The 25,883-nt window shown below is 44.1% G+C and overlaps 1 protein-coding gene and 1 long non-coding RNA gene across 9 annotated transcripts in view; one reads left to right on the top strand and one right to left on the bottom strand.

Annotated features, from left to right (window-relative positions):
• Nucleotides 1-25,883, bottom strand: part of PRLR (prolactin receptor) — a 117,405-nt gene that overhangs the window by 27,243 nt on the left and 64,279 nt on the right. The gene's annotated exons all lie outside the window — the stretch shown is intronic.
• On the top strand, nt 14,000-23,464 carry LOC307226457. Its single transcript, XR_013843442.1, has 3 exons — nt 14,000-14,088; nt 16,503-16,582; nt 23,361-23,464. It is a non-coding gene; the product is annotated as an uncharacterized lncRNA (long non-coding RNA).

Genomic DNA, 25,883 nt, shown 5'->3' with positions numbered 1-25,883 from the left:
ATGGAAAATGGAGCAAAATAAATACAGTGGTATTTCAGGTTAAGTGCTTAATTCGTTCTGGAGGTCTGTTCTTAACCTGAAACTGTTCTTAACCTGAAGCACCACTTTAGCTAATGGGGCCTCCTGCTGCCACTGCACGATTTCTGTTCTCATCCTGAAGCAAAGTTCTTAACCCGAGGTAATATTTCTGGGTTAGCGGAGTCTGTAACCTGAAGCGTATGTAACCTGAGGTACCACTGTACAGTGGTACCTCGGGTTACATACGCTTCAGGTTACAGACGCTTCAGGTTACAGACTCGGCTAACCCAGAAATAGTACCTCGGGTTAAGAACTTTGCTTCAGGATGAGAACAGAAATCGTGTTCCGGTGGCGCGGCGGCAGCAGGAGGCCCCATTAGCTAAAGTGGTGCTTCAAGTTAAGAACAGTTTCAGGTTAAGAACGGACCTCTGAAACGAATTAAGTACTTAACCCGAGGTACTACTGTATAGATATATTGCTGGCTCATGAATGCAACTGAGTATTCACATGGCCATGGCTTACAATTTTCACTGTTCTTTTATTACACAAAGATTCCACTTAACACACACACATGCAAGGACTTGTAGCCTTAATCCCATTTCACTTCCAATGCAGTGCACTCTCCTGTCCTCTAGAGGGCTCATGCGCACCGGAAGGCTCAGTGTGCCACCCCCTGCCCAGCCGAGTCCTTGTCAGGTGCAAAGTTATAGTTACCATGCAGCAAGCAATTAATGCACAGGTTGGGTTAGGAAACACACCTACCCCCATTCATTCTATGGCAATGGCCACTTGTCATAGCAAGAACTGCTCCCTGATCTGTTTCCACAGCTGGTATTTGTGAAAGGCACTATGTTGGTCTACAGCAGTGTTTTTCAACCTTGGGTCCCCAGCTGTTGTTAGACTACAACTCCCATCATTCCTAGCTAGCAGATCCAGTGGTCAGAGATGGTGGGAGTTGTAGTCCAACAACAACTGGGGACTCAAGATTGAGAAACACTGGTCTACAGCAACAGGCTACTTCAAGTTTGGGGGTCACAGGGGAACTCTCTCCTCCCAGTGCTCAGAAAATGACAGCTCTCTGCTGACCTCTTTTTTCCTATGACCTACACCCCCCTTGAAGCGATAACCCTTCTCTCCTTTTCCATGCACGAGTAAGTTACCAGTGCAAGGGTCAGTGGCTAGAGAAAGGGCAAAGAGTGCATTGGGAAACAGCTGAGATCTTTCAGCCATTACACTAGAACATTATTCATATCAAGATGAGTTTTTACAACCACCCCAGACACTCTACGCAAACCATATAAGGCCAGGGTTGGGGAACTCAAAGAATAAGTTACCAGATCACAGTGTGTTTAGCACCGCTGCAATAAACTTGGTGATAAGGATAAGAAATCCAGCTTTTCGCCCCAAAAGTACAACACACTGCGAAACCAGGTTAGTTGACAGAAGCACCTTGTGCGTGCAAGTCTTGTGTGTGCAGCGAGCCTCTTTGTGTATAGTAGATGCAATAAAAATGGAATATGATAAGCTGTGTTTATGTTATGACAAAAGCTTGTGCAATCTCACCTTATGTAGCCTGAGCTGAAAGATTATGTGATACAGAGGTCAGAAAAACAACTTAGGGACATAAGAAAACCCTCCTGGATCAGGCCAGTGACCTATCTAGTTCAGATTCCTGTTGTCATGGGCTGGTGGCATGTAGCTGCTGGAGAACCCCCAAGGGAAGACGGCTCAGAGCCAGGGGATTGGTGGTGGGATGACGATGAGTGGTCAGGGGGAGAAAAGGGAGAAGACTGGGAGAAGAAGGTGAGGGAAGCTGAAGAGGCAACAAGGCAAAGGAAGCAGCAACAGGTGCACCCTACACCAGTGGTTTTCAACCAGTGTGCTGTGGCACCCTGGGGTGCCTTGAATGATAGTCAGGGGTGCCGTGGGCAACACTGGCCTCTGCCCCTTTCCTTCTCTCCCTCCTCTGATGCTCAGAGACCAAGGGTGGCTGCTGAGAGGACTCCCAAGGAGAGGGGAAGCTGAGGGAACACTTCACATGGGAGCGTGTTCGCAAAAGGGTGAGAGGCTGCCAGCTCTGCAGGCAGGGGGTGACATAACTGGGCATGAATGTAGTTGGTCAAGGAATCCTTGGACCAATCTCTGCCCTACACCCACCATACTGTTCCTTGTGTTTCCGAGCACAATTCAAAGTGTTGGTGCTGACCTTTAAAGTCCTAAACGGCCTCGGTCCAGTATACCTGAAGGAGCGTCTCCACCTCCATCGTTCTGCCCGGACACTGAGGTCCAGCTCCGAGGGCCTTTTGGCGGTTCCCTCACTGCAAGAAGGCAAGTTACAGGGAACCAGGCAGAGGGCCTTCTTGGTAGTGGCACCCACCCTGTGGAACGCCCTCCCACCAGATGTCAAAGAGAAAAATAACTACTAAACCTCTAGAAGACATCTGAAGGCAGCCCTGTTTAGGAAAGCTTTTAATGTTTAATAGGTTATTGTATTTTAGTGTCCTGTTGGAAGCTGTCCAGAGTGGCTGGGGAAACCCAGCCAGATGGGTGGGGTATAAATAATATTGTTGTTGTTGTTGTTGTTGTACTAGTTTGACCATTTAAAAGGGTAAGAAAGGGCTGTAGCTTAGTGGTAGAGCATCTGCCTTGTTCATAGTACATCATAGGATCTCCAGGTAGGGCTGGGGAAACCTGGAGTGTTGCTGTCAATCAGTGTGGACAATATTGAGCTAGATGGACTAATGGTATAAGGTAACTTGCTGTGATTAAGAACTTCAGAATGCCTTTTCCCCTTTGGCTAGCTTTTAACTGACTTTTCCCACCTCACTTTTCTTAGTTCCAGCTCAGTGTCCGGCAAAGAAGTCTACAGTGGTACCTCTGGATGCGAACAGGATCTGTTCCAGAACCCCTTCGCATCCTGAAGTGAACGCAACCCACGTCTGTGCTTGCACGGGTCGTGATTCGCCACTTCTGCGCATGCACGTGACGTCATTTTGAGCATCTGCACATGCGCAAGTGGCAAAACACAGAAGTAACGCGTTCCGTTACTTCTGGGTCACTGCAGAGCTCAACCCGAAAACACTCAACCTGAAGCAACTTTAACCTGAGGTATGACTGTATCGCCTGAGAAAGTTTACTATGCCTTTCTCTTTTTTTTTTACAATAAAAACCTCACAAAAATAGTTAAGATACATTTTCTTCTCCCCTTCCTCTTACTGCATTATTTTGCAGTAAGGAACAGAGCTGCCTCAGTGGGGGCAACTTACACAACTGAATAATATTGTAAGTCGTGTGCAATTTGCATGTTCGGTTCTGCTGGGGATGCATTTGCATAATTTAGCTGTCTAATGCCAACTTGCAGCAAACAGAGCCATAAATGGCCAGCTATTCCTGCCGGCTATTAAAAAGCCATTTTTGCACAATGACCTCCTGCCATGCCCAGCCTCATAAACTTTAGATTAGATCCAGAGGACTGAGAAAATATTGCAAGGGAGGGGGAAAGAGAGAGAAGGTAGGCTGTGAAAGACCAGGTGCCCTTTTACAAGCGCAAACATGCCCAGTTCTTAGCAACAGCCACCAGGCACATCTGACTGCTGTTTGCTCAAACATTCCCTCCCTTAAGTGGATCTCTGTATGAAAGCCTCCCTCTATTTTGCTATTAACAAATTAAATCCAGTCCAATTATGCTTCAGGCTTGCAGTTCTGCAACAACAAGAGAGCTGTTCTTCAGCAGTACTGAATTAAGCGACCACCAGACCATTTGAAGGGGAGGTGGATGTTTCGGTTTTTAAAAGAAGCTTCATCTAAGAAGTTGCCAAGCTCAAACTCCTATAGAGGGGCTATTATATATTTAAGGATTGCTTAGGAGGAGTGCTGGTACTGGTGTACAAGTCTGGTGTAGCTTAGGACCAGGATACCTAAAATATTGTCTCACCCCTCATATACTCAAAACAAAATAAAAAAATTCAGAAGTCACCAGATTAAAAAAAAACAGAAGTCACCAGATAAGAATCTTATCTCATTATACATGACAAAGCCATTTTTCACCTCCTCACCCCTTGCTTTTTCCTGTAAGACCTATTGCAGTCGTTAAGAGTCGTCAACAGGCTCATCACAGCTATCTGCCAATCACCCAATCCCACCACCCCTCTGAGTAATACCCCTCCCCACCTTCTCACTATATAGAAGGGTCTGGTGACTTCTGTTTCAGTGTATCTGAAGAAGTGTGCATGCACACGAAAGCTCATACCATGAACTAACTTAGTTGGTCTTTGAGGTGCTACTGGAAGGAATTTTTTTATTTTGTTTTGACTATGGCAGACCAACACGGCTACCTATCTGTAACCCTCATATACTCAGTTGATCACGGCACTCTCCATCTCATCTGGAGGTCTGTTCTGTATGACATAGGAATTGGGCTTTTAGTGTGGGCTCATCTGCCTTTTGGAATCCCTTCCCACTACACATTAGACAGCTGTCGTCTCTGTTGACTTTTTGGCAGCTGCTGAAGATCTTCCTCTTTTAAGAAACCTTGTAAGTGGAGATATTTATCCCAGTCTGCATCTGTACTGGACTATATATATGGAACTATTTTTTTAACTTTTTATATATGCAATTGTTTTCAAGTTTTTGCATCGTTTTTAAATGTGGAATAGTTTTAGTTGTTTGAGACACAGCACTTTTTTTTTTAATTGTTTTTACAATTTCCTTGTTCTTTGGTTTTCACTGTTTCATAACTGTGTGTTCTATTGTTGCAATCTTTTCTGGGGCCATATGGTAAAGGTCAGGCAAAATACCAAACAAATAAAGTGATATTCATTTCATAGTCTCCACAGTCGTACTTTTGTAGTTGCCTGAGAACAAACCAGACATTACAAGGTTTATTTATATTTAACAAATTTCTGATCCAGTTGTTTGTTTTTTTAAAAAAAGATGCTTCAATAAGCAGCCTGTGATCCCCAGCAATTGAAATTCAGAGGCATATGACCTCTAAAACTGGAGACGATACAGCCATCATGACACTGGAGGTTATAAAATCACCATGACTAGCAGCCATTCATAGTCTTATCTGCCATGATGTTATTGAATCATCTTTCAAAGCTATCTAAGCTGGTAGCTGTCACCAACTACATCTCATGGTAGCAAATTCCATCATGTTGTGTGATGTGCTTCCTCTTAAATTTCCTCTAGGAACTAAAGAGACCAAAGGAGAAAATGAATTATAGTAGAATGGAGAAATCCAAAGTTTCAAGTTTGCTTTTTAAGCAGGTTCAGTGGTCTGGCTTGTGGTCTTTTCAGTAATGTGAAGAATAACAGCAAATCACTCTTGCATGAGTGAGTGTCCACGACTCATTCCATTTACTCCTCAGGACTTACTGCTGAGACGTTTCTCCCTTTGAACTCAAACCTCAACCCAGCAAATATACTCAATGAACTTTGGTTGAGAAGGTGTTTATGGAAGTTTTATAAACTTTGCCATAGCGATTGGTGAGGCCAAAGTCTAAAGGACACAGAAAATAGTGCTAGTGGGAAAGGCTCTCCTCTCCAGTTATGGGTTCAAGTAAAATGCATAGTTGTAGCCAAAGGCCACAGTAAATCACAGCTGAATATCTGAATGAATACAGGTGCCTACAAAATGAACACATCCCCTGGGAGTTATATGTGATGCTTTTGTGACATGCAGATTGTTCCTAACAGTCAGATTACAAGAGGCTGTAATCTTAAATGGAAAGGCCAATATGGGTAGAAACAATTTGAAAGAGGAGGGTTTTTTAAAAAAGCTGCTCTGGGGAAAGGAGTTGGTGGACCTGCCCCAAGGTGAAAGACTTCTGGGAAAAGATTTATAATGAATTGAAAAAAATGTTGAAATATACATTTATAAAGAAACCAGAAACCTTTCTTCTTGGAATAACGGGTCTGGAATTGGCCAAGAAAGATGTTAAATTATTTTTGTATGCCCCAACTGCTGCTCGAATTTTACTAGCTAAAAAGTGGAAAACCCAAGAATTACCAACGGTCGAAGAATGGCAAATGAAAATGATGGATTTTTCAGAGCTAGCCGACCCAACCGGAAGAGTCCGTGACCAGAAGGAGGAGGAGTATCAGGAAGAATGGACAAAATTTAATGATTATTTAGTTAAATACGTTAAGTTAAATTAATTCGAAATAGCTTGCAGATACTAGATCAGCTTAGGATTCTACATAAGTTAAGTGATGAATTAATATGTTTAATGCCGAACTGAAAAGATAGAATGATGTTAAGTGACTAAGTTTATAAGAACTCTGATTTGGAAAACTGTTAAAAGGATATGCATTGAAATTCAACCAAGGGGAAGCGAGGAAGTCACTGAACAATGTTAATAAGTGTAATTTTAATAAGGTTATGATTTTTGTTTGTTTGTTTGTCTGTTTATAATTTTGTGAAAACCAATAAAAATTTTTTTTTGGGAAAAAAGGAGTTGGGTTCCTCCTTGGCCTATAACAGCCTTCTGCTTCAGAATGCAACCTCCTCTGCAGTTGCATTTTGAAAAAGATGAAGCATAAATTCACGGCCAAACTATACCTGATGAAGGACACGTGAATCTGTAGTTTCTCAACAGTTCACATTTTCCCAACCTGAAGCTCATTTCCCCACAGTTCCACATCTGTTTGCAAATTCATTTTCTTTTTTTGAAAAAGTCGCCATGAAAAGTCTCCAGCAGTTTACTGCAAATTTCTCCTCATATGTGATTTTTGTAAAATCCACAATCATTGCAAGCAATCACATATAATGTATTTTTTGACATTCTTTTCATGAATATGTGCACTTTCCCACAATGCATACAATTTGTTACGTACTACTTTGTTGGAGAACTGTGTTGCAAAATTCAGAGGTCTGAATTTCAAAGGATGACCCTGTTTCAGTTCACATATTGTTTCAGGAAGGGTGAATTAAGTAGATTCATCTTTAAATGAGCACTGAACCAGCTCCCTCCACCTGACTGAGCATTATTGGGCCTTTGTGAAGAACCCGCTGTGCTCAATCATAGGTCACACCTCCATTAAGCTACAAGCACCAGCAAAATGTTTGAGAGTTGCTCTGAATAACAAGCACTATCTACTTATCAACATAGTTTCTTGCAGTAATTTATGTAGAGGGATTACAGCAACGGCCATTAAAATTGAAAGGTATCCTTTTGTTTCCTAAGTCCCAAAGTCTATGAGACTAGCCTGGGCACAATTCCAGATAGGTAATAGAACACATAGCTATAAAAGGCAACTTTGCTAAACTCTGAAACTAAAACTGGTGAGGAGGCAGTCATGCAAGGAAATTAGAGGTGTGGGTTCAGTTTTTACAATAAAAAATACTTTTATATCACATGAAAAGGTCAGCTGCTTGTGTGTAATCCCTGGTTTAAAGAGCCTATATTCTGTTCTCAGTGGCAGGCGTTCCTCCCCTGGCTGCGCACCTCCTTTATTATTAAGTCAAATAAAAGCTATTTTGACATCCAAGTTTTATTTCAGACTGGGAAAGCATACAGCTGCATTTGGCTACAGTAATACACCATGGTTTATGTATAGGAACAAGCTGCAGCTAGCTTAATCTTGCATGACAACCACCTCCCCTCTCCTTCTGTGATGGGGTTGGAAGCATTTCTTGATAAATCAGAGTTCAGCAATATGTACACACCCTAAACTGTGGTTAATATTAACTATGGTAATATTAACAAGGTGGCTTCATAACCCAAGGTCTGAAGTTCCAATAAATAATAGTTAATTAAGGTCAAACACTGTTCGGCCAGGTTCAGGTGTCATGGCAACCTGCAGTTAATTAAAAACAGAGGTGAAGACTACTGATTTCCTCCCTGGGGCCTCTGTGAACATTGCTGACATATGATTTGATAATTTAATACAAGCACTTCACTAGCAACCCTGCCAAAGCAGGAGACAGCATGAAAAATGTGCTGAAGACTGACAAAGTTTATTAGTGACTGGAATAAATTTAAGGTATACATTGAAGGGAACTATAGAAACTTAAAAACTATAGCAGGTTTGATATAGATCTTATGATGTGTAAGCCATTAACAATTATCAGCTGCAGGAAAAAGATAGTATTTTTATTAAGAAGCCCGAAATCGGGAGGGATGGAGGTCAACAGGTGTGTAGAGAAGATTTAAAGATTTAAAGATATAAAGATTTAAGTACGAAAACAGAGAATTGTAACGGAAACTGATGTTATTTTTATGTTATGTTTGGATATCTCTTTTGAAATTGTTGATTTGTTTTCTTTTTTGGTTATCCAAGTGAAATTCAATAAAAAGAAATGGGAAAAAAATAAGAACTTTAAAAAAAAATGTGCTGAAGACTGGATTAAAGTGTCAAAATTCCACAGGGAGAGATAATGGAAGACACAGCAGACAGAGATTCTGTCATGCGGTATGAAGCGGAAAAATGTGCTGAAGACTAAATTAAAGTGACAATATTCCAAGGGCAGTGACTTAGAAAAAGATCTTGTCAACCTCCCCAAGACAATTCTTCAAATAACCTGGTGCAAAAAGTTATCAGATTTCAGCAGGACTTTAAAGGGTATACACCACACAACATTAGCAGGCGTAAATGGCATTGGAATTGGGCCCTAATAGCATCATGAGCACAAATAATAATGGGTGCACAATAAAAAGGACATATGGAAGGGCTCCTGGAAGAGGTGTCCATGAGGGTTTGTTACATGCTCATATCTAATCATAGACTTGTAAAATTGGAAGGGACCACAAAGATCACCCAGTCCAACCCCCTGCGATGAGGGAATCTTTTTGCCCAGTGCAGGGCTCAAACCCACAACCCTGAGAGTCTCATGCTCTACCAACTGAGCTACCCTGCATCTACCTTCATGCATAGATCTACCCACAGAATCAAGTCCCACTGTGTACAATGGGACTTCCTCCCCGGGTAAGGTGTGCAGAAGTTCACCCTTAGCTGAATTATTCTGCAGCCTCAGCTGAATTCTAATTATGCTGTTGATGCAGACACAACTTCACCTGTAATTGAATTTCCTGTAAACAAGGCAGCTAGGCTCCAGAGGGACCTTCTTAAAAGACACTCCAGAACAGATGTGATGAATCTGTAATTCATGTGGAAATATCATGCTTCCAGGAGCCTTCCTGAAAGAGGGCTTGCTTTTACCAAAAGCAGAACAGATCATGATATTCTTTGTGAAAACTGTGGACTGAGAGGAACAAGAAGTTACAAAAATAACAATAACTACCTTTGGGCTAGTGGGAAGCAATGAACTATGGCAGCAACCAAATCATGGATTATTTTTTTAAAAAATCAAATAAAGTGTATCCACACAGCAGTTTTCTGTGGACTTTGCGCTGCTTGTGCTAAGATATTTTCTGCAGCATCTGCATGACACTGCTGCCAATATAGTTCCTTCATTTAATTTGAAATTGCCTGTGGACAGTCCAGTGCTGTGGAAGCACTTTCTGGTGGGTGATGCTTCAATGAGCAACCTCTGTTGCTACACCCTTATTTCTGTTTGCTCTTTGCATGAGCAGATTTATGCAAGACTTGTAATAATAAAAACAAATGTTTGGGTCTGCTTGATGCTCTGAGTGTGTGGGGTGGTGATGTTATGTTTGTGTCAAACATTCTGCAGATTAAGATAATTCCTCTCCCCCCGATTTCTCCAACTGACGTTCAATTTCAACTGCAAACACCACAGAACTTGGGTGCATTGCTGAGATGGGAATGGGAGTCACATTGGTCCTGATTGCTGAGCCTCTTCTCACTGTTTCCCCCAGCTTCTCTGAGAGTTTCCTTGCCTCTTCCTTGCTGAGCAGGGCTGTCCGATGATAGTTGAAAGAGAAAAAAACATAAGGAAGAGGCAAGCATCTCTGTGCGGCAGGAAGCGGCATTGAAATCTCTTGCTTTTTCTCTCCAGTGCTGCCGGGAACTCTAGAAGAGGTTTGAAAAACAAGACAAATAGAGGTTCGGGACTGAATGTATTCTCCTCCCCACATTCAAATCCTGAGGTGCTTTAAATCGAAATTGAACGTCAGTTGAAGAAGGCTAGGATAAAGGAGTTATCTTAATTTGTCTTGGCACATGCACACCCAGTCAGTGAACTAAGCAACCCTCTTTGGTTTTTATTATTACAGATCTAGCATATCAGGGCTGTGGGGAAAAATTAATACTGTAAGCTAACTGTGATTGACGGGTAGGAGAAAAGACCATACCCAAGGTATTTGTCAACAGCCAAAAATGAAAACAAAAAAATCAAATCTAAATGACCTGTTTGTGGGATTTTGCCCCCATGTGGACACAGCCCTAAACAAATTTCATTGTGGGAATTAAACTGGCCCTGTTCTCTGCTGTTCCACTTACCTCAGGGTGATCCAGGCAAGAAATCTAGCAATTGCATGATAATACATACAGTCTGTTCGCCAAGATGTCTGAAGCAACTGAGTTTATTGGATTAAGAGAGAATAAAACATTCTTTTCTCTTTCAGATCTCATAAGAGAATAATATAACAAGCTTTTTAAAATGAAAAATGAGTGGAAATTAAGGATAGTATATATTTATGGTAATTGTGCCAAACATCCCCCCCCCAAGTATGGATGTTTCTTATTCCATTAATCTTACTTATGATACTTATTCCAACTGTGATATGTCTTTATGCTGACTGAGATTTATATGTTAAGTTGTTTGTGTGCTAATTATTTCTCTTATTTAGTTCATTAAATTGATACACTACACGATTGTAAAGAAAAACCTCAAAGCAGTTTACAAGATTATGATACATAAAACTCGTGGAACAGTAATTACAGTGGTACCTCGGGTTACCAACACTTCGGTTACAAACGCTTCAGGTTACAAACTCCACTAACCCGGAAGTTGTGGCTCCTGGTTGCGAATTTTGCCCCAGGATGAGAACAGAAATCGCACGCCGGCAGTGGGAGGCCCTATTAGCTAAAGTGCACCTCAGGTTAAGAACAGTTTTGGGTTAAGAACAGACCTCCGGAATGAATTAAGTTTGTAATCAAAGATACCACTGTAATTGTGTTCCCTGCTGCTCAATTTCTCCACCTGGGGTACAGCTGACCCTGTAAACATGCAGTTTGTTCCTGTGTCTTTGGAAAGGACCTGCCCATCTAGACTGGACAGGGGGAGTTTCTGTAAAAGAGATCCTGTTCTACTGAGTCATTGGCTGGGCAGCATGTTAGCCCTGACCCTCTACATTTCCAAAAACTCCTTCAGGTCTGACTTCCTGGATAAACTCCTATCTCAACTCCAACAGTTCCTTATAGCGCAGTCTTGGCCCTGTCTTGCCCGTTGCCTTCTTTGTCATATGTATACTGAGTCACACTGAATACAGTCAAATAAATATTGTGAAACTCCATTTTTTTGTCCAAGAAAAGACAAAAGGAATCAAAGTTTCCCAAGAGATGTCAAGTAGAAATAACTCACGGTTTTGTCAATGGTAATTCCTTCTAACTCAAGGATTACAATGCATACATTGACAGGTCATCTAGGGTGAGTCCATTTTCCTGAGAATGTCGTGGTTTTTACCTCAGGTTCATTAACTTGTGGGAACAGGCCCAGCTAATAACAACTACTGCCAAATATGCAAACTGAATGAACTGGTAGGGAATAAGAAGGGGTGGGTGGGACGAAATACCATACCGCTAAACAGTCTTGATTTGAGTGGGACACCTTGGGATTACGGAAGCCATCTTGACTTCTCATTGGATCCCAGAATGTTCTGTTTTTTCATCTTGTGATACGACGCCAAATCAAAAGGCTATGTTTTGGGCCAAAAGATGAATGACGGGGCTAGACCAAAAAACTAGAACCCTAACATCAGCAGGATGTTGGAGGGTATGAGATACTTTCTTCTAACCTCTTCTAGGTATACGGGGAAGATTTTATATATAATTGGCCAAGCAATTTCACGCCAGAGCAGACTGACCCAGTTTTGCTATTCTCTCCTTTACCTTCCCAGTTTTATGGTGATATAATAAAAGTATGCAAAGTGCAAACTTAGAGTTCACCCACATTTCCACTTGTCCCACAGCTTTTCACTAGGAAAACCCACTGTTTACAATTGAACTGGAACAAATACCTGCAGATTGTTCCGATTCAGCAGTAAACAGTGGGTTTTCCTGGGGAAAGTGGCGGTGCAAATGAAAAACCTTTACTAGGAAATAGGAAGAGATTCATGGCAGGCATCCCTTCTGCTTAATAGTCTTGGATTATACAACTGGTTGGCAATACATTAACAGACCAGCATTGAGCAAAGATTTTCATGGAAATTAGACATGATGTCCACAGATGCAGTAAACAGAATGTTTCCACAGATTAAGACATCTAGAATGAAGCTCATAGATGACTTAATCCAACCCCCACTAAGGAGATGCAACACATCTTTTGCAAAGGTTAATCTTACAATAAATCAGAGTTTCCCAAGCAGACCACAACAGGAATGACTGAAGTTATTCAATTCCACAGAAGCCCTTCACACAGTGCATGATATTCTGGAATGGTGGAAAGTCACAGGATCACAGAACTGATTATATGAAGCTGGAAATGTTTGAAATATGGCAGCCCTACTCAGCCAAAGCGTCCGAAACAGATGACCATCCAACCTCTGCTTAAAAACCTCCACTGAAGGAGAATCCACAACCTCCTGAGAGAGTCCATTCCACTGTTGAACAGCTCTTAATGCCTCAAAGTTCTTCCTAATGTTTACTTGGGATCCCCTTTTGTGTAACTTGAAGCCATTGGTTCGAGTACTACTGGCTAATTTAGATCCATCACAACCTGTAACATAACTGGCACCTAAGTAACAGACTCCTCTCACTCATTAATTTTCCAATTCTTTAAGTAAATTGGAAATTAAACGCAGGTCCATTTTTTTAAAAAAGGTGATTCTTTGAGTTAAAAACAGAGGGAAAAGATCGTCTTTAAAAAATGTTTGCTAAACTGGTTGCACTCGTCCCTTTGCTTCAACCACTTTTGACCATCAGCTTGCAATGCCATTTATTTTATTTTTGCCATTCTCTCCCTGTAAATATAAGCTCTATTTATTTATTTCTTATGGGTGGGGAGGCAAATGTCTAATCTGAGGCTCATGGTTATGCTCCCGCCTCATGGACCACAAGCTACAATCTAGGTTTGTTTTTGATTACAGCTCTTGGATGAGGAGCAGAGAGCTTAACCCAAAACTTGGGTTTGGACAACATGCTAAGCCAAACCTTAGCATTTTTGCTCAGGCTGACTAATTCCCTTCTTTCTTCGCCTCGTCTATAAAAATCCAAGTTTGTTCATTTTTTTACTTATAGTTGCTGATTCCCATAGCTTGATGAACCGCTCTTTTAAATGAAGAATTTCTTTTCCAATACAATGTCATCTCTAAGACTCTAATACACAAGGACGCAGCAACAAAGCCAAACAAAGCCTCATTTTCTGAAAGGAATGTGGAAAAGCACTCTAAACAAACCATGGAAAGCCATTAGCCCAGAGTCACAGGGCAGGCAAGATGGAACCACCAAGCGGCGATTCTGGCAGCCACACTGCAGAAGTGACAAAGATAGCATCTTTCCATGTTTGGCTTTGTTACATGTGTGGAAAGGATGCTTGCAAGAAAATAATCCTTCCAGGAAGAAGGAAGAAGCCTTCAGTTCCAAGAAATGTAGAAGGCAGTTACCAAATTATCCTCAGCAATTGCTCATCACCTTAGACTGCTTCTTCTAAATTCAGACTGTAAACAACTCATTAGTGGGGGGTTTTTTTATGTTGCTGTTGTCAAACTTGCATCTCCTTTCAACAGAAAGAGCAAATATCACTCAGTACCAACACGTGATGCTGCACCACATGTTGGTGGCAACCTCACAAATTATTTTATTGGTCTGGTCTGGCTTTCTGAGCCACTTAATGTATAATTTGATAACATACAAATTGCCTTGTTTGGAGCAGACCTCAACCTCCAGCATGCTGTTTCTAATTGCAGCAAAACAGATGTCTCTAGAAGCAGGGTAGACAACAGGAAGACTTCCACATGCTTCAGACTCCAGCTCCTATCAGCTACAGCAAGCATGGCCAGTGCTCAGGGATGATGGGATTTCTGAGTGGGTGGGGCAAGGGGGGTTGTTGCCTCATAACATGTTTATCGAGGGCGCGTTTTGCTCCTCATGCTGGCCCTGCCAGCCCCATACAGTGCTACCTCAGGTTACAAACGCTTCAGGTTACAGACTCCACTAACCCAGAAATAGTACCTCAGGTTAAGAACTTTGCTTCAGGATGAGAACAGAAATTGCGCAGCAGCGGCGCGGTGGCAGTGGGAGGCCCCATTAGCTAAAGTGGTACCTCAGGTTAAGAACAGTTTCAGGTTAAGAACGGACCTCAGCCTGGCAGATGAAGATGATGGATTTTTTGGAGCTAGCTGACCTGACTGGAAGAATCAGTGACCAGAAAGAAGAGGAATATCAAGAAGACTGGAAGAAATTTAAGGACTATTTGAATAAATATTATAATATAAATAACTAGAAGTCCCTTGAAAGTACCAAATAGGCCTAGGACTAAATTAGGATGTAATCATATAAATGTGATTTAGATGGTAAGAAAAGTGAGTATGATAGATAACAGTTGGAAATATGTTTAAGAATGATATTGGAAAGCTGTTACATGCAGACACAAGGAAATTCAGAAGGGAGGGAATAGAGGAAGTCAACGTGTAATTAAGGTTGGGTTTTTAAAGGACTAAGTTTGTCTTTATTTTTTTAGTATTGTGGTGGGTAGGATGGGGTCTTTTGTATTGTTTTTCTTTCTTTGATGTATTCCCCCCCCTTGTTTGTTGTTCTATTATGTGATATTTGTTATGATTGTGGAAAATTAAATATATATATTTTTAAAAAAACAAAGAACGGACCTTAATTAAGTTCTTAACCCGAGGTACCACTGTACTGCTTTGCAAGTCCGATCCCACAGAAAGCAGCTTGGGGCTGGTAGGGGGTCAGGAGCACGAGGTCAGGGACTGGGCAGGGGAGGAATGGTGGAGACTGCCAACCCAGCCTGACCCTTCCTGTTCAGAATGACAACAGGGGTTTGAGGGAGATCACAGCTCAGAGGCAGATGAGGGAGAAAGTTAATGGGAGAGGAGGAGGACACAGTGTCTTTAGAAAGCGTTCCAGACCCCCCTCTCCCAGACCCCAGAGGGCATTGAAAGTAGGAGAGCAGAGAGCTCAGAGGCAGAAGGCACATCTCAGCAACTGTTGTGATGATGCATAATGGGAGAGAGGGAGGGAATGGAGACTCACTTGGAGCAATACCATAATTCCGAGAGGCCACATTCCCAAGCCTCTCTCTGTGAATATTGAATAAAAAGCATTGGTAAGAACAGGCATAGGCAAACTCGGCCCTCCAGATATTTTTGGAACTACAATTCCCATCATCCCTGACCACTGGTCCTCTTAGCTAGGGATCATGGGAGTTGTAGTCCCAAAACATCTGGAAGGCCGAGTTTGCCTATGCCTGGGTAAGACAACCTTCCTTATCCTGGCAACCTATCGTGGGGGGTTGGATCCTCTGATGCCTGACACATGTATCCTTCAAATCAGATGGATTTGAATGGCACATGCCTGCCCTGCTGCATTCTCCTCACATCGCCTGATGACAGGACAGCATGAGGAGGATGCAATAGCCATGCAGCCTTTGATTCCATCTTCGCAAAGTGAGGGCGAGGCTGAGATCAGAGGGTGCATGGCTGTTGCGTGCTTCTCATGCCACCCTCCCCGAGCCGCTCTGAGAGGCTGGGATCATCTGAGAGGCTGGTCACACTGGTGGCGAGGGCTGGGCTGGTGCACCCTGCCTTCCTGGCATGCACACATGCTCTCGCCCCCTGGGCACCACGAAGACATGCTCCACCACTGCCAGAGAAAGATTGGAAGAAATATGATGCAGTTTTGCTGCAAGAAACCAGTTCTCATCAGTTGTCTAGATGGGGCTTCCCAGGAGTGAGCAGGAAGAGCAGGCATAGGCAAACTCCGGCCCTCCAGATGTTTAGGACTACAATTCCCATCATCCTGTTAGCTAGGCATGATGGGAGTTGTAGTCTCAAAACATCTGGAGGGCTGGAGTTTGCCGATGCCTGAGGAAGAAGGAAAAAGCACCCAGGACCCAGTCATACAGCTGCAAATAAAACACTTTGAATGTGTTGTAAAGTGCAGTATACAATTGTGACACTAAACGTTAACTGTGAGCTGGAGCAGATTCAATGCATTTTTCAAAACAATTTTTTAAAAAAGCATTTTTCACAGCATTTTAAACATGTTTGTAGATTCCACCCAAGATTGGTAGAACAGAGTATTTTAAAAAAGATAAAAATAAATTACCATCATCTTTGTTTATAACTCCTGACCAAGGAGCTTTAGCTTGAAAAGAAATTGAGCTAAAAGAACATCTTATTTCTTTATATCACCGGAGCCTGTCTTCTTTCTGTTCTCAGGGCTGGCCCAAGACATTTTGGCACCTGAGGTGAACCACAAAACAGCAGATCGCCCAGATCTTCCAGCCAGGGAAGAATGGGTGAGTGAAGATCTATATCAAGAACAATGGGGCAGGAATAACGATCTACATTGGGACCTGCCGCTCCTGTGGATCCAGCCGCCTGAGGCAGTCGTCTCACCTTGCGTCCGGTCCCGTCTGTTCTGCTTCCTTCAAATCAGACATAAGTTGCTCTGAGCACTTTGGAGGAACACAAACCAGAAATATGGGCCAAAATCCCAAACAGGTGTGCTTCCAGTGTGGTGTAGTGGTTAAGAGCAGTAGACTCGTAATCTGGTGAACTGGGTTCGCTTCCCCGCTCCTCCACATGCAGCTGCTGGGTGACCTTGGGCTAGTCACACTTCACTGAAGTCTCTCAGCCCCACTCACCTCACAGAGTGTTTGTTGTGGGGGAGGAAGGGAAAGGAGAATGTTAGCCGCTTTGAGACTCCTTCGGGTAGTGATAAAGCAGGATATCAAATACAAACTCTTCCTCCTCCTCCTCTTCCCATGGGCTTAAATACAACTATCTCTATTTCTATCTCTGCCATGCCTGTCTGGAAAATCTGGCCTTTCTGTGCATCATTCTGGATTTTATAGGCATTAATTTGCATGTTTCTGCTTTTAGCGATTTTTTTAACCCCTTAATGGTAGTATGGGAATGATCCATATGTGCAAAGCTTTCATAATCCTGACACACAAACCTTAATTGTCCTTTGGGCAAGCCACTCAGTATCTCTGTGACTCACTTCCCCTTTCATAAAGTGAGTATTATAGTAGTACAGTCCTGTCTCAAATGATTAGGAAGGCGGTGACTTAATTTTAGGACCTTGGATGTCCTCTAGCCCAACCTTCAGAAGCGTCTTTCCCATAGGGCTTAGTGGTTTGTTGCGCCAGGGCGCTGGCCTCTCAGGGGCGCCCCAGTGAGTGGGGGAGAGGTGCGGCTTTGCCGGTGGCCTCCCCTTTCCCTGCACCTGCCAGCTGCGCCTTGCCAACCATATGGCTGGCAGGCGTGCAGCGCTCTCTTTCACCCGCCCACCCTGTGGGAAGAGGGAGGCAAGCAATGGTGAGGGGGAAGCAGAGCGCGAGGAGGAGGGAAGAAGAAGGAGGAGGAGGAGGAGGAGGAGGAGAAGGAGGAGGAGGAGGAGGAGGGAGGCGCCCCTCAACTTGCCCCCTTATTCCACCTCTAGCCAGCCTGCGGAGCCTCCGTGCTGGGTTTGCAGCCCTGCTTACAGGGTGCCCTTGCCCGTCCTGTTCAGCTACATCTAGCCTAAGCCGTGAGTAGCAGTAGCTGCTGCCCTGGTTTCTCTGTCTCCCTGGAATCATGCCCTGTGTTTAATGTTACGGGCAACTCTATCCCAGGGAAGGGAAGCCTCCTTCCTTCACTCTTCTTCTTCTTCCTCAGGGGTGGGCTCCTTCTCCGCCCCCCTACCCCACCAACAAGGTCCCTAGGGGTTGTAAAGCACGCCAGATAATTTAGCACCAACCCCATTCATCCCAGCAGCTGGCCATCACCCACTCACTCCAAGCCCTGCAAAAAATATCATCACCATTAATTACTACTACTACTACTACTACTACAGTGGTACCTCGGGTTACAGACACTTCAGGTTACATTTGCTTCAGGTTACAGGCTCTGCTAACCCAGAAATAGTACCTTGGGTTAAGAACTTTGCTTCAGGATGAGAACAAAAATCACGCAGCGGCAGCAGGAGGCCCCATTAGCTAAAGTGGTGCTTCAGGTTAAGAACAGTTTCAGGTTAAGAACGGACTTCCAGAACGAATTAAGTAGTTAACCCGAGGTACCACTGTACTACTACTACTGCTACTAGTACTACTACTACTGCCCTCCACCCATAGATATCAGGGGGCTCACAGCCTGAAACTACGGTGCTAAGCGCATGCTAAAAACTAGAACAAAGGCAAAGCAAACCAAGCCAGCAATGCTCCTTCTCCCTTATTTGTGAAGGTAAAGGTAAAGGTAAAGGTACCCCTGCCCGTACGGGCCAGTCTTGACAGACTCTGGGGTTGTGCGCCCATCTCACTTAAGAGGCCAGGGGCCAGCGCTGTCCGGAGACACTTCCGGGTCACGTGGCCAGCGTGACATCGCTGCTCTGGCGAGCCAGAGCCGCACACGGAAACGCCGTTTACCTTCCCGCTGGTAAGCGGTCCCTATTTATCTACTTGCACCCGGAGGTGCTTTCGAACTGCTAGGTTGGCAGGCGCTGGGACCGAGCAGCGGGAGCGCACCCCGCCGCAGGGATTCGAACCGCCGACCTTTCGATCGGCAAGCCCTAGGCGCTGAGGCTTTAACCCACAGCGCCACCTGCGTTATTTGTGAAACAAGCCTGTTAATTGCCTATCCAAGTTAAAAAAAAAAAGGCACTGAAGGTTTTTGAGACCAATGCAAGCTAAAAAGCATTGCAGGGGGTTGGGCTAGATGACCCGCAGGGTCCCTTCCAATTCTACGTTTTTCTGAAACACACACACACACAACCCAACTATGGTCCCTCTGCAGTCCTCGCTCCCCAGAAAGTGTGCCTTGTCTTGCTACCTGTGGTTTTTGGTCTCTCATCAGCCCCCTCCCCCCAATCTCCAATATTATATTTTCCTCTGGTTGAGACTTAAAACAGGAAGCCCTAATTCCCAACTGTGTTTCTTGCTGCAGTCCTACTGTCTACTCAGAAACAAGGTCATATTAGATTCAGCAGGGCTTACTCTCAGGTAAGTGCAGTTAGGGTTGCAGCCCTTTGTGACCCAAGTTTTGGGTCCTTTTTAGGTTCAGGGTGTCACTGCTTATACCCACCCCCACAATATTTGAAAACGTCAGCTTTGTACTTAAACACAAATTGGCCAGGAACTCCATTGTCCATTGTTCTTTAAATAAATTAATAAAGACATAAACTGGTGATTGCTTTAACTTTTTGATATGTAGTGATTTGAATCATGAGGATGAATTAAAAGAACTGCTGAGTCTTGAATGAGTCTTGCTTTGGATCTGAGGACTTCATTACATTTTCTTCTGCCATTTCATTTCCATTTGTTCTAAGGGCTTGTTAGAGATAATGTGTGAGCGTGGTGTCAGCTCCCTTAAAAAGGTCAATAACTTTGGGGTTCCCCCCTCAAAAAAGGTCCACAACTCTGGGAAAGGGGGGGGGGTGGAGGAATCGTTGCACCACAGCGCTGGATATGCTTAAGATGGCCCAGCCAAGCCTCCTGCCGAATCTCTCACACTGGGAGCCAGTGTGGTGCAGTGGTTAAGAGCGGTAGTCTCACAATCTGGGTTCGCGTCTCCACTGCTCCACATGCAGCTGCTGGGTGACCTTGGGCTAGTCACACTTCTCTGAAGTCTCTCAGCCCCACTCACCTCAGAGTGTTTGTTGTGGGGAAGGAAGGGAAAGGAGAATGTTAGCCGCTTTGAGACTCCCTAAAAGGTAAAGGTAAAGGTACCCCTGCCCGTACGGGCCAGTCTTGACAGACTCTGGGGTTGTGCGCCCATCTCACTCAAGAGGCCGGGGGCCAGCGCTGTCCGCAGACACTTCCGGGTCATGTGGCCAGCGTGACAAAGCTGCATCTGGTGAGCCAGCGCAGCACACGGAAACGCCGTTTACCTTCCCATCAGTAAGCGGTCCCTATTTATCTACTTGCACCCGGGGGTGCTTTCGAACTGCTAGGTTGGCAGGCGCTGGGACCGAGCAGCGGGAGCGCACCCCGCCGCGGGGATTCGAACCGCCGACCTTTCGATCGGCAAGCCCTAGGCACTGAGGCTTTTACCCACAGCGCCACCCGTGTCCTCCTCTTCTTCTTCTTCCTTGCTCAGTACAGGACCTGCAATGTATGGCTATAACTACAGCATTTCTGACAGGTGACGCTGCCTGTCCTCTGCTTAAATACCCCCAGCATAGGAGTGTTCACAGGTAGCCTGCTGTGTCCTTAATGTCAGGTGGTTTCGGCTCATGTTTCGCCAAAATTTGCTTCTCTAACCTACTGGTTCTAGTCCAGCAATAATAAGCAAGATATATGCTGTTTGGGTGTTTATGGCTGTGGTTGTGTGAAAGGGAAAGCGAGGCTGCATTTGATGGCCCTCCCCGTATCACATCTCACACCCGGCTTCCCATGTGTTAAGGTGAAGACCTGAAGAGGGGAGCATACACTACATTTGTAGGTTCCCCACATGATCTAGAACCTAGATAATGTTGAATGCCCAATTAGAGCTGCATCACAGCAATGAAGGCACGTGGGTGGCGCTGTGGGTTAAACCACAGAGCCTAGGACTTGCCGATCAGAAGGTCAGCGGTTCGAATCCCTGTGACAGGGTGAGCTCCCATTTGCTCGGTCCCTGCTCCTGCCAACCTAGCAGTTCGAAAGCACATCAAAGTGCAAGTAGATAAATAGGTACCACTCTGGCAGGAAGGTAAACAGCGTTTCCGTGCACTGCTCTGGTCCGCCAGAAGCAGCTTGGTCATGCTGGCCACATGACCCGGAAGCTGTCTGTGGACAAACGCCGGCCAATAAAGCGAGATGAGTGCCGCAACCCCAGAGCCAGTCACGACTGGACCTAATGGTCAGGGGTCCCTTTACCTTTACCTTTACCCAGCAATGACAGTGCTCCAAAGGTATTGATCTACTCAGATACCAAGTCACTCTACAGAAGAGCAGCTACAGTTGTTTTGGAATGTATGTTATCTTGGAAGGCAAAAGAAAAATAGTACGAAGTTTGAGGCAAAAGCTAAGAGTGGAAGAACCAACTTGAGTGTTTGCGGAGCTGTATCCCTTGCGTGTATCAAAACGACTAAATCGAATGAACATGTTCCATGATCCAACTGTGGCAGCACAGGGATGACTGATGGCTTTTAAAAGAGGACTAGGCAAATTCATGGAGGCAAAGGTTATTAATGACTACTAGTAGCAGTGCCAACTTGAATAAAATATCAGGGGGTGGGGAGGTAAGCCCTGCCCTGCATAACTATTCACAAGATGCAGCAGGCACACACCAGACAGGTTATAGTGAGTAATTGGGAAAATGCAGAAGAGCTAAGGGTGAACCAATGGAGGGGAAAAATGAATAATATCATAATCTTACAATATCTAACTGTGAAGATACATAAAATGAAAGGGTTTAAGGTCAGTGAGGAGGAGGAGGATTGGTTTGAGAAGATATTGAATTATTTGGGCAGGTTTGAACAATTTGGGGCAATTAAAATGTTAAAAGTTAAATAAACCTTGTGGAGGGAGGAATGTTAAGGTATACAGAATTGTACATATGGTTGATTTGAATATGTTATTATTGATTATGTATACCCAATGTATCAGCCGCCTGGGGGTTTTGGTTGTTGGGGGGGGGGAATGAAAAAATCAATGACTACTAGTAGTCATTGAAATATTGGGGGGGGGGCAGGTAAGCCCTGGCCTGCATAATCAATCACAAGATGCAACAGGCACACACCATTTGAATGGGAATGCCCATAAACTTGGGAGGAGGGTTGGCCCCCCACAAATATTTTATTGGGGGGGGGGTTTGAAGGGTCCTCGGTCCATAGAAGTTGGCTCCTATGATTACTAGCCATGATGACTATGTTCCACCTTCATGGTGAGAGGCAGCAATGCCTCTGAATATCAGTTGCTGGAAACTGCAGGAGAGGCAAGAGTGTTCTTGCAGTCGATACTAAACTAGATAGGTCATTGAGCTGATCCAGCAAGGCTCTTCTTTTGTAACTAGTTTCTGCTGAGAGTCCAGGGCTGTAATATTTCTGGTGGGTAAGTTATAGGTTAGCAGGGACGAGGGTGGCGCTGTGGGTTAAACCACAGAGCCTAGGACTTGCCAATCAGAAGGTCGGCGGTTTGAATCCCCACGACGGGGTGAGCTCCCGTTGCTCGGTCCCTGCTCCTGCCCACCTAGCAGTTCGAAAGCACGTCAAAGTGCAAGTAGATAAATAGGTACCACTCCGGCGGAAAGGTAAACGGCGTTTCTGTGCACTGCTCTGGTTCTCCAGAAGCGGCTTAGTCATGCTGGCCACATGACCCGGAAGCTGTACGCGGCTCCCTTGGCCAATAAAGCGAGATGAGCACCTCAACCCCAGAGTCGGTCACAACTAGACCTAATGGTCAGGGGTCCTTTTACCCTTTTTAAGTTATAGGTTGAGTGCTCCCCGATGTAAATAGGTAAGTAAGAAAGAAAATAATGACCCTCTTAGAAAACATGTACGAATTGGACAGCAGTGGGTGAGAACTAGTATTCTGCAGGCAAGGTCTTTGCAATGGGGAGGAAATTTCAAGCAGGTGGTTCCCCACCTGGCAGTCCTGATTACCGTATTTTTCGGTCTATAAGACGCACCAGACCATAAGACGCACCTAGTTTTTGGAGGAGGAAAACAAGAAAAAATAATATTCTGAATTTCAGAAGCCAGAACAGCAAGAGGGATTGCTGCGCAGCAATCCCTTTTGTTGTTCTGGCTTCTCGGATAGCTGCGCAGCCTATACTCACTCCATAAGACGCACACACATTTCCCCTTACTTTTTGGGAGGGAAAAAGTGAGTCTTATAGAGCAAAAAATACAGTATGTAGAGGAGCTCTTAATCACGGATCTTACTCACAGAATGTAGACAGAATGACAACGTGCTTTACAGCACCCATTAACTAAAGACATTAAAGGCAACCTGACAATACAAGTTATGTCCGTGAAAAATGGATATTTTGCTTGCATAATTATGGGAGGTTTAGGCTAGAGTGATGGGGGCAGGTGGGAATGCAATCAAATTACATCCGACTGTGGCTGCTAAGAAGTGTTGTTCAACCACCCTTTTATTTTCCGTTTGATAGTGTGAGAGGAATCTGAATTATTCTAATTAGCACACAAAAGTTCTCTAGCAGAAGATTCGGCATAAATGACAACTCCTTGCAAAATGCCAGAATGGGGAAAACAAACAGGACTGTGTGGGATGATATTGTATAAACAATCAATTATGTTGTCTTTCAGAGCTTCTTTAAATGTTTTAATGGACCACATAATATTGGATTTTTTAATTTTTTTTAAAAAACCGATTCTCTTTTTAAGGGAGATTCTGTAAGATGTGGGAACTTCTATCTTTTCTTCATAGGCTGAAAACTAGCCGTGGAGGTGGGTTGATTTTGAGCTAACAAAATCTGGAGAGGAAAGTTAACTAGTGCTGTTCCACTCCTGAGAGCAGCATCAGAGGTTGCTTTTCATCTTTAAACGTCCTCCCCCAAACCCCCAACTGTGGGCCATGTTTACTCAGTCTGCAAGATACGCAAACCAGTTCAGTGGCAGATTTATACTAGACAAGGTCCTATGTCAAGGCACCACTCAAGGTTACTGATGGGGACCTCCAGAAAGAGCTCTCTTGCCTGACTTAGGACCTGAGCAAGTTAATATACGGAGAGGCTTTTCTTCAAGTATTTGGGTCCCAGTCAGTGGTTACTAGCCATAATGGGTATCTTCTCCATCCTCAGTCAGAGGCAGGAGGCACCTAAATTTCTGGGAATCACAAGTGGGGTGTGTGCTGTTGTGCTCAGAATCTGCTTGTGGGCTTCCCATGGGTATTTGGGTGGCTACCATAAGGACAGGGTATGGTATGGGATGAGATGACCTGATCCACCAGGCTCTTTTTATGTTCAGAAGTTGTTACGGGTTTTATATGCCAACAGCAGCACCTTGAAGTGGGCTCGCTAGCACACAGGCAACCAGCAAAACTCTTATAAAACCAGTGTTATATGTACAGATAGGTAGCCGTGTTGGTCTGCCATAGTCAAGACAAAATAAAAAAATTCCTTCCAGTAGCACCTTAAAGACCAACTAAGTTAGTTCTAGGTATGAGCTTTCGTGTGCATGCACACTTCTTCAGATACGAATCTGAAGTATCTGAAGAAGTATCTGAAGAAGTGTGCATGCACACGAAAGCTCATACCTAGAACTAACTTAGTTGGTCTTTAAGGTGCTACTGGAAGGAATTTTTTAATTTTGTCAGTGTTATATGGTTACAATAAGACATGGTGGCTTCATTCTGCACTAGCTGCATCTTCAAACAGTCTTCAAGGGCTGCCCCACATACAGTACATTATAATAGTATAAACATTTCATTAATTCATTCACTCACATGATTTTTATCCTGTCCTCCCTTCCCTTAGGAGCCAAGGGTGAGATTTTAAATAATTTTTATGATCCAACCCCCCCCCCCTCTGTGTTTAGGTTACATGTTATATATTATCTACACAGAGACACACTTGTGAAACTCTCTCCCAGGGATCATTCAAGTTGTCCCCACAGTTGACTTATTTAAATGAGAATTGAACATTTGTTTACTCAGGCCTTTGAATGAGTGACAACAGAGTCCCATAGAAGAAAGCTCCACTGAGTTCCAAGTACACATATTTAGGATCCAGCTGTACACCTCTCAACCACCTCTTTGCCTTCCTTCAGTATTTATTTCACACTTCTGTCCTTGAACTGCCTCCCTGGTACATGATTTATTGAAAGAAAAACCCGTGGTTGTTTTTATGACTGTAGTAATCTGTTCCTCACCTGCTTTATTTCCTTGTTTTATTATCTTAGTACATTTGTAAGGACATGTGCTCACTTTCTCATTTTGCTCACCTGGGTGAGACGTGCACTTTTTACAGCATGCTTGTAAAATTCCCTTTATGGCTTCCAAAGGGCTGTGAAAGGCTGTGTGGGAAACATCCAAAGCCCCAGCAGCCCTTGTCTGGCACACCCCATTGCTGCAACTGACACCCCCATTCACAACCCTCTTTAGGGTTAGGGGTCTTTAGTCTCCATATTCCCAGTTGCCAGGTGGACAGGCTGACATCACCTCACCTCAGAGTAAGCCCAGGGACTGATGCCCCAAAAATGAAAACCAAACTTTAATATGATCACAGACATGCATCATTGCAAGATCTGGTGTTTATCAGATTGGGCAGAGTGGAGAACCTTTTGTGCTCGCTTTTGACACAGCAGTCCTGGAATCTGGAGCAGCTGATAGCATCTCCTGTAGCGTCAGAAAGGTGTACGGGTTAAGTGAAAAGTATCCTTTCAAAAATGCTGTGGCCTGAAAGATCTTGATGGGTCAGCCAACTCATGACTGTGGCTGTTCAAACTGGATGCTCAAGTTTACCCAAGGCACACCTCCAATTCCTGAGGTTGTCTCGGCAGCCTTGATCTTTATCAGCCTGGCACTTCCCACAAAGGGAACTCTGGCCAAGACACGGTTTATTCATCCAGGTTTCATTGCTGGTTCCATCCAGGCTAAGTAACAAGCTTCATGGAAATGGTGGGTCCCAGCCAAAGTTAAATGCATGTAAGTACTATTGTTTTGGATGTGTGAG

The sequence above is a fragment of the Podarcis cretensis genome (assembly GCF_951804945.1).
Source record: "Podarcis cretensis genome assembly, chromosome: 11".
NCBI lineage: Eukaryota > Metazoa > Chordata > Lepidosauria > Squamata > Lacertidae > Podarcis > Podarcis cretensis.
Note: the sequence above shows the minus strand (reverse complement) of the source record. Positions and strands in the feature narration are given on the sequence as shown.